Raw genomic sequence first — 9836 nt, 5'->3', positions numbered from 1 at the left:
ACACTATATAGCATCACACACTCCACTGCATCACACACTATATAGCATCACACACACCCCACTGCATCACACACTACATAGCATCACACAACCCACTGCATCACACACTATATAGCATCACACAACCCACTGCATCACACACTATAAAGCATCACACACTCCACTGCATCACACACTATATAGCATCACACACACCCCACTGCATCACACACTACAGTATTGTACACTAGAGCATCACACACAGCATTGCAATACACTCTACAGCATTATGCATTATATAACATCACACACCCCACTGCATCACATAATATATAGCATCACACACTACAGTATCTTACATTATAGAATCACACCAATTAACATTTATGACTTTATTCTTTAAATACTCTGATTTATTCTTAAAGTCTACTGTTTTTATGTTTTTAAAACTATACTATACTTTTAAAACTAAAAAGGAAATACATATCATTTTTAGCTGGTCCGCCAGTGGAGTTATACAGAAAGCTCCAGTCATTGGAAACAGGTGTGTGTGGTTATACTGGTCTGATTGGTTTTTAATTACATGCAAACAGTCTGAACTACAGAGAGAGCAGTTAGTGCAGCTCGCCTCACTTTAAACCACTGAGCGTCGCATCCTTAATTACTCCTGCCAGCATTCAGCACCCAGCGACACGCTCTAAACCAGTCTAAACCAGGCTCCTCTACTTATCTAACACACACACACACACACACACACCTGTGCAGTGTTGGAGCACAGGTGGGCAGACTGGGGGGATTTAATTGCTGTTTGAAACATCTCTTTTCAGCCCAAACCTCCTCATTTTACTTTCAAACACTCCGACCTCACACTGACCTCCAGCTCACTCAGCACACACTCCCCAGCGTCCGCACACGACCTGCAAACACACCTGACTCACACACACACACACACACACACACACAAAACAAACACACTCTGCTCACTCGCATTTACTATACAGTAAAACCATGTTGTTCTGCTTTCAGTCTTGCCTTGTGCCAATCCAAATCACCCTAGGAGTGATGATGGGAAAGAGCGCCATCTACTGTACTGTACCCACCCAGAGAGAGTAAGACCAACTGTGCTCTCTCGGGGCTCCGGCAGCTCCAAAATAACAGTATTTATCATAAAGAACAAAATACACTTGTTTTGCAGCTTAAATTGTTCTCAATGCCAGACATGTGCTAAATTGTTAGTATATATGGTTGCTATCGAGTTGGATGAAAGTTGATTGTTGAACTATTTATGGTTGTCGCTGTGGTGTTTTCAGTGGTTGCTAGGGAGCTAATTGGTTGCTGTTGCTAAACACTTGTTGTCAGAGTTGTCAGAAAATGTACAATTTTTACATGTTTTTGTACAGTGTGGTTGCGAGAATGTTGTTTAATGGTTGCTATTGGTGCAACTAGGTGGTTGCAAGGCAGTTGCCATGGTATCCCAGGTCATTGCTATGGTAATTGCTGTGCTGTGGGTGTTGCTGATGTACTTGCATTATGTTGGTGAAGGAATGGTGCAGAAGTTACAGCATTAAAAGCACAATAAGTACTAATATGAAATAATAACATCAATTCCATGTTTGGTAAGTTGTATAAATGTATATTTTGAAACAGTGATGTAATCTTACAGGAGATCTGCTGGATACACTCTGTGTGTGAGGGGAATCCTGTGGTTGTTATGGTTTAGCCGGGGGAGCTTCAATCTTTCATTCTGCTGAAAGCAGGAGTGCAGTGAAGCCTGCAGGACAGAGGAGTACAGCTTTTCATCATCTCCTACCAGTCAGTGAGAACCATGTGTGTGTGGGGGTGAGAGAGAGAGAGAGAGAGAGAGAGAGAGAGAGAATTAAGAACAGTAAATTAGCAATCCTGTGTACGTATAAAAATAATGCTATCCATATGATTAAATATGTTAAAAAGACAATTTTTTTACTTGAAATATATCGTATTTTATGGACTATAAGGTGCACGGTTAGCAGAAGCGCTAGCTGTGGTTAGCAGGGTTTAGCGCTAGTAAATGCCACCCAGTATACTGAGGAAACCGGTAAGCCAGGACGCTATCAGCTATATATTGGACCACTTACACAGAGACTGGTATGGTGCTTTTCACAAGGCAACTTTTTGTGAAGCTTCTGAAGCAGCATCTGAAAGGTATTTTTTGGTACCTGTACTGAGAGCTCTCTGTAATCGTTCCAGCCGCAGTCTGCTCTTTTATTATTTAATAAAGTAAAATATGAGCTCAGTTTTAGACCAAATCTTTAGAGAAGAAGAAGAAAACACAAAACAGATGGAGATATTAAAATGGCTCATTATATATTTTACATTTTTAAAAAACACTTAAGCTGTTTGGGATGTGCAGGTCGTTTGGAAGTTGTGCTTTCCTTCATGACTTAAGTGCTATTAGTTGAATGGGTGGAGCTAAACTACTGTAGACTATAGGGGTGGGGTTAAACTACTGTGCTCTGATTGGGTGGAGCTCAACTGATGTGGGTTAAATGGGTAGAGTAAACTACTGTGTTCTGAATGGGTGGGGCTAAACTACTGTGCTCTGATTGGGTGGAGCTCAACTGATGTGGGTTAAATGGGTAGAGTAAAATACTGTATGCTAAATGGGTGGAGTTAAACTACAGTAGACTAAATGGGTGGAGCTAAACTACTGTATGTTGAATGGGTGGAGCTAAACTACTGTATGCTGAATGGGTGGAGATAAACATGCCAGATGAATGGGTGGGGCTAAACTACTGTAGGTTGAGTGGGTGGGGCTAAACTACTGTGATCTGAATAGGTTGAGTTAAACTACTGTAGGTTGAGTGGGTGGAGCTAAACTACTGTAGGCTGAATGGGTGGAGCGAAACTGCAGTAATCTTTATTGGCAGAATTAAACTGCTGTATGCTGAGTGGGTGGAGCGAAACTGCTGTATGCTGAGTGGGTGGAGCTAAACTGCTGTATGCAGAGTGGGCGGGGCTTGCGTAAGTATGATCATAGTTGTGGCTAAGCTGCACAATAGCTGGATAAAAGTGCTTACTGCGCTGTTAAGAGCTGGTGCAGTGTGTGTGTGTGTGTGTGAGGGTGTGTGTGTGTGTGTGTGTGTGTGTGTGTGTGTGTGTGTGTGTGTGTGTGAGCAGCTGTAGTATTCAGACCCACACTCCTCTACCTGTCATCTTAGTTTAACTCAGCTGATAATAGATGACTTCTGACGCTGACGTTAATTGCCTTTTCTCTCTCTACTAGGCAGAGGAGTGTGTGTGTGTGTGTGTGTGGTGTGTGTGTGTGTGGTGTGTGTGTGTGTGCGTGTGTGTGTTTACACTTACAGATGGTGTGTAATGGACGGAATGGCCAGCTACTCCTTCCCTGTGTTTTGCTGCAATTTCACCCATAGACACACACACACACACACACACACACACTACACTACATGAGAAAAAAAAATATTGGGGCACCTGCTCATTTATTGTGTCTTCTAAAAAAATTTTTGGAACATTGCTGTGAGGATTTGATTGCGTTCAGCCGTGACAAGAGCAGCGTTAATGAGGTCACAATGTTGGATGACTCATTAAATCATCTCAAAAGTATTGGATGGAGCTCCATCATTCCAGAGAACACAATGTATTTCTCTCTCTCTCTCTCTTTTTTCTTTCTCTCTCTCTCTCTCTCTCTCTCTCTCTCTCTCTCGATCTCTCTCTATTTCTCCATTTGTTTGGCTGCATGAATAATGTATTAATGTCTGCCTGCCACTCTAATCATATTGTCCTATTATAGAGCGTCCACACGCTTAAGCATTCACCTAAATGAATAAAATCCCTCTCTTGCAAATCTCCTTTACATGCTGATTAGGTCAGTTAAATGTGTGTGTGTGTGTTTCAGTTTGTGTGTGTGTGCTGTGTTTTACTGCCATTCAGATAGAAATGATAAAATGATAGAATGAAAATCGTGAGAGCTCTAAGATCATAAAGAGATTTTCTCACATCAAAATCCAGCCCAAGGTTTTAACTCTTCTGAATTGGTCTTTGATAGTCAGAGTGGTTCAAAGTATCAAAAAGGGGATACTAGGGTTTAAAATACTTCTGTAGAAGTTAAAGTATCAACTCAAGATTTTACTCTTTAACTAAAAGTGTTTAAAAAAGTAGGAATAAAAGTAAAAGTAATGTAAGGAATCCTAGGAGTCCTATAGTCTTTATTAAAGCCATAATGACTATAATGTTAAAATATTAAAATGTTGCTAATATAATTTGGGATACTCTAGGCTCCTCCCTACTGTTCTAGCTGTATATATGCTTATTAAAGGTCTATGTATTTTATATACAGTAGAATGTAAATATATTAAAGGAAGTTTAGTTGGACTGGAGTTTATCTGGAGTTCTCTTGAGTCTCTCCACGGATCATCTTCATACTAGACTACATACGTCTGCTATGTTCTTGCTTTGTCGCACTGGTCATAATGGTAAACCAGAGCTGATGAAATGCGCACTAATCTGCCTTGCAGTGACTGGAGAACGATTATTACAGCACCAGAAGCTGTGAACTCAGCCACCGCTAGTTCCTGAGGAGAACCAGAGCCAAGCCATCACTGAACCAGGATCCAGCAGCTGATCCAGAACTCGAGTAGAAAAACGCTGATCTGCAGAACCGTTTAACAGATTTATAGCTTTGTGCAGTGTGTGTGTGTGTGTGTGTGCAGTGTGAATGACTGCTGCTGCTGCTACTGCTGGAGCTCATGACAAACAGCAGCTTCTCACACACACACACACACACACACACGTTTATAGATTCTGTAGTAAATTTAATAAAGCATGGCAGGCTTTTAAATGTGATGGATCCTGTGATTGACACAGTCTCTATTCCTCCCTCCCCTCCCTCTATCTCTCTTCGTCTGCAGCTATAGCTTTGTAATGTATTCAGCATGTATTGCTCTAAAATCAAAATGTACATTTCTGATGAGTGATGAATAACAGAAGTGAAAAAAAACTGCTCAAAATAAGAGAGCACTTAAAAATGATGAGTTTCTTTGATTTTTATCAAATTAAAAACCTCTGGAATATAATCAAGAGAAAGATGGATGATCACAAACCATCAAATCACCAAACTGAACTGCTTAAATTTTTTGCACCAGGAGTAAAGCAGCATAAAGTTATCCAAAAGCAGTGTGTAAGACTGGTGGAGGAGAACATGATGCCAAGATGCATGAAAAAAAAAAACTTCTTTTATTATTTTAGCAATTTCTCATTTTCTGTAAATAAATGCTCTAAATAACAATATTCCTATTTGGAATTTGGGAGGAATGTTGTCTGTAGTTTATAGAATAAAACAACAATGTTCATTTTACTTAAACATAAATCTATAAATAGCACAATCAGAGAAACTGATTCAAAAACTGAAGTGATCTCTTCATTCTTTCCAGAGCTGTATACAGAGAGGTAGTCACTAATATATGAATTTAATTTTTACACTACATTTAGTAGAAAATGTACACAATATAGTAGAATATAACAGTATTATCTACACCTGACTGAACCTACTGTACGTGACTGAGTGTGTGTAGCAGGAGGCCTGCAGTCGTCTGGAGATTCAGAGATAAGGACACTAACAGACAAAGACGTCACTGGGTAAAATAATAAAGAGATGAAAATGATCCGATAACCTTCTGAAAACATCAGAGAAGTCAACTTTTCTCAGGATTAATTGAGTCACGCTGGGTTTTTATTGTCTTAAACACAAATTCAAGCCCACGCAACCTGCTGACGCTCCCTCTGAACACGCTGATCTCTCTCAGGGTCGACATCAGCGATCGCTCTTCTGTTACAACCTGAACACACTGCAATTACAGACTGTATACTCACATTATACACGCATATATGTATCTGTGTGTGTGTGTGTGTGTGTGATTGTTGAGTTACTAAGATAATGGCAGAAAAGACAACTATGGCTACAATTAACAGACAACAGCATATCATTAATTAGACAGAGCCTTCCATTATGCTCCCCACACTGAGTCACGGCCTGTTAGAGACAATCACAGAGAAAACACAGCTAGAGGAAAAAGAAGCTACTGAAATACTGTAATTTACACATATAAAAAAATGAATATACACTATATAGACATTTAAAAAAAAGTTTGGAAAAGTTTGGAAAATGCAAAAAAAAAAAGCAGTGTTTCTTACATTGATTTTATTTAGTACAAATATATGATATTTCATGTTTTATCAGCTGATCTTCATCTTTGTTTTATCTACTAACATACAGCTCTGGAAAAATGAAGAGAGATATTCAGTTTCTGAATCATATTCTATAAACTCTAGACAACATTTCTCCCAAATTCCAAATACAAATACTGTCATTTAAAGCATTTATTTGCAGAAAAGTTCAGAGAAATGGCTGAAATAACAGAAAAAAGATGCAGAGCTTTCACACCTCAAATAATGCAAAAAAAAACTATCAAGTTCATATTCATAAAGTTTTCAGAGTTCAGTAATCAATATTTGTTGGAATAATCCTGGTGGTTTTTAATCACAGTTTTTTGTTTTCATGCATCTTGGCATCATGTTCTCCTCCACCAGTCTTACACACTGCTTTTGGATAACTTTATGCTGCTTTACTCCTGGTGTAAAAATTCAAGCAGTTCAGTTTGGTGGTTTGATGGTTTGTGATCATCCATCTTCCTCTTGATTATATTCCAGAGGTTTTCAATTTGGTAAAATCAAAGAAACTCATCATTTTTAAGTGGACTCTTATTTTTGTCCAGAGCTGTATATTAATAAAAATGAAATTAAATAATAATAATGAAGTCAAGCAGATCAAATATGAAACCTGTTGGGTTCATACTTTCTGCAATCAAAGGAAAAGGAAAGGAAATGCACTAAACGCTGCTGAATAGTACATTATTGCCAAATCATTATAACCACTGTGGTGTGTGTACTGTAGTGTGTGTGTGTGTGTGTGTGTGAGAGAGAGTGTACAGTGTGAGAAAACAGGAGCAGTGGAAATGCTGCGTACACACAGAGCTGATATTTGAACAGCTGGACAGGTTCCCACTCTAGTCAGTTCTGTGCTGTTTAATGTCTGATATGGTACCTTGTGTGTGTGTGTGTGTGTGTGTGTGTGTGTAATGGAGGGGGGTGACTGATTCACTCTTATATAATCACTCGTGATGTGTTAAAACACTTTCAGTCAAAACTGTAACACTGCTGATCTATCTATCTATTTTTACAGCTCTGAAAAAAAAAGAGATCACTTAAAATGATGAGTTTCTTTGTTTTTACCAAATTATAAACCTCTGGAATATAATCAAGAGGAAGATGGATGATCACAAACCATCAAACCACCAAACTGAACTGCTTGAATTTTTACACCAGGAGTAAAGCAGCATAAAGTTATCCAAAAGCAGTGTGTAAAACTGGTGGAGGAGAACATGATGCCAAGATGCATGAAAAAAAATGTGATTAAAAACCAACCAGGGTTATTCCACCAAATATTGATTATTCCTGAACTCTTAAAACTTTATGAATATGAACTTGTTGTTTTCTTTGCATTATTTGAGGTCTGAAAGCTCTGCATCTTTATTTTTGTAATTTCAGTCATTTCTCATTTTCTGTAAATAAATGCTCTAAATGAGAATATTTTTATTTGGAATTTGGGAGAAATGTTGTCTGTAGTTTATAGAATAAAACAACAATGTTCATTTTACTCAAACAGAAACCTGTGAGTGTGTATGTGTGTGTGTGTGTGTGTTTTCTGCAGGCTATCATTAAGAATGCCATGTTGAATTAGAATACATTGCACGGATATGAAAGAGTAAGGATATCACGTGACACACACACACACACACACACACACATACATACAATGTTCAGTACATCCCTTCTGGGTGGGTTTTCCCTCCTCCACTCACGACTCACGAGGGAGATCCAAGTCACGTGAGTCACTGAGCATTCAAGCGTAGGGATTCCGTGTGTGTGTGTGTGTGTGTGTGTGTGTGTGTGAGATCCCTGCTAATGGCGTCACACGCACTGCAGTGTGTGACTCAACAGCGCTCTGACTGCAGTAAACGTCAGAAGCTCCGGTCATTACGTTCCTCTGCAGGAGAACCCACTGCAGCTCTCCTCCGGACCCCGTCTCCTGCAGCCCCCTTTAGAGTGAAGGATCTGAATATCAAACAGAAGCAGGTGATCTGCTGCTGCTCTTCACGTCCGAACGTATTGAGAGACGCTCTGAAACAGACATGTGAACATGACCATGAGGTCACCATGCCCAACGACCAATGCCAGGTGTGGGTTATGAAGGTATGAAGACCCCAGCATTGAGCTGTGGAGCGGTGGAACTGTGTTCTCTGGAATGAAGGAGCTTCATCCAATACTTTCGCATGGGATGGGTTGGGGAGTTGGGGATGAAGTGTTAAAGGATTGTGTTCATCCTATAATTCTGATCTCAGTAATGCTCTTGTTGCTAAACGCAACCAAACCCACTGTTGTATGTAACTTTTAAAGACACAACAAAAGCAAAAACTCTTTTTGATATGCTTGATTTCATAAGAAACAAAGAATGAGCAATTATCTTAATACCTTTTTATCTGTACAGCAACCCAAATTCAGAAAAAGTCAGGAAAATACGTAAGAAAAATAGAAATAAGGTAACACAGTGTTTGAATTGTATTTGATTGCAGACACTGTGAACCCAACTCTCATGGCTGAACAGGACAGGCGTTTAAACTTGCACAGAGAGTAGTCAAATTAAGCAACATCAAAACGGTTCCAGAGACCTCAGGGTCACTACTGCTGCACAGCATCACACTCTATTGGTCATGTGTATGAAATGTTACATACATACTATTTGTATGTGAACATCTATGGAGGTCCAGCACAAGAGGAAATTCAAGCAGCAGCTCTCTGGATATTTAAATATGTCGTGTGTTTGTGTGTGTGTGTGTGTGTGTGTGTGTGAAAATTGCAGTGTGTGAAGAGAGAGAGAGTGAGTGAGGTGAGTTGGGGGAGTGGGCGTGTCCTGATGTGTGGGTGTAATTACAGTGGTGTGGAGAGGAGAATAGAGGGAGACGTTGTTTAATTGTTTGAGTTTAGATCAGTTCTTCTCAGAACTGCTTTACATACAGACAGACAGGTATACAGACAGACAGACAGAACAGTATTATAGAGAAGCAGACAGACAGCTTGTTTAACACAGAAAAGTATTGAGAGTCTTAGATCGTGAGAAAGGCAAAGAAACATAGAGAGAGAACCTGAAAGTGAGAAAGAGATAGAAACATAGAGAGAGAAAGAGAGAACTGAAAGTGAGAAAGAGAGAGAAACAGAGAGAGAAACTGAAAGTGAGAAAGAGAGAGAAACAGAGAGAGAAAGAGAGAAACTGAATGCGAGAAAGCGAGAGAAACATAGAGAAAGAAACAAAGTAAGAAAGAGAGAGAAAGAGAGAACTGAAAGTGAGAAAGAGAGAGAAACAGAGAGAGAGAAACTGAAAGTGAGAAAGAGAGAGAAACAGAGAGAGAAAGAGAGAACTGAAAGTGAGAAAGAGAGAGAAACAGAGAGAGAGAAAGAGTGAAACTGAATGTGAGAAAGAGAGAGAAACAGAGAGAGAAAGAGAGAAACTGAATGTGAGAAAGCGAGAGAAACATAGAGAAAGAAACAAAGTAAGAAAGAGAGAGAAAGAGAGAAACGGAGAGAGAAAAACAGAGAGAGAGAAAAAGAGAGAAACACTAAAAGGGAAACAAAGAGGGAGAGAAACAGAAAGAAAGAGAGAGAGAAAAGGAGAGTGAGAAGGAGAGAGAAATAGAAAGAGAGAAACACAGAGAGAGAGAAAGGGAGAAATTATAAGAGAGAAATTA

The 9836-nt window shown here is 39.4% G+C and overlaps 1 long non-coding RNA gene across 1 annotated transcript in view; it reads left to right on the top strand.

Moving 5' to 3' along the window:
• The first annotated feature begins 7295 nt into the window (after positions 1–7295).
• The window catches only part of LOC125782409 (uncharacterized), a 113395-nt gene continuing 110854 nt past the window's right edge, over positions 7296–9836 (top strand). Inside the window, exon 1 of the long non-coding RNA XR_007425057.1 lies at positions 7296–7544. This is a non-coding gene — a long non-coding RNA (uncharacterized LOC125782409). The remainder of the gene's footprint in view (positions 7545–9836) is intronic.

Source organism: Astyanax mexicanus, chromosome 17, assembly GCF_023375975.1.
Source record: "Astyanax mexicanus isolate ESR-SI-001 chromosome 17, AstMex3_surface, whole genome shotgun sequence".
Lineage (NCBI taxonomy): Eukaryota > Metazoa > Chordata > Actinopteri > Characiformes > Acestrorhamphidae > Astyanax > Astyanax mexicanus.
The sequence above is the reverse complement of the archived record's forward strand: the minus strand, read 5'-3'. Positions and strand labels throughout refer to the sequence as shown.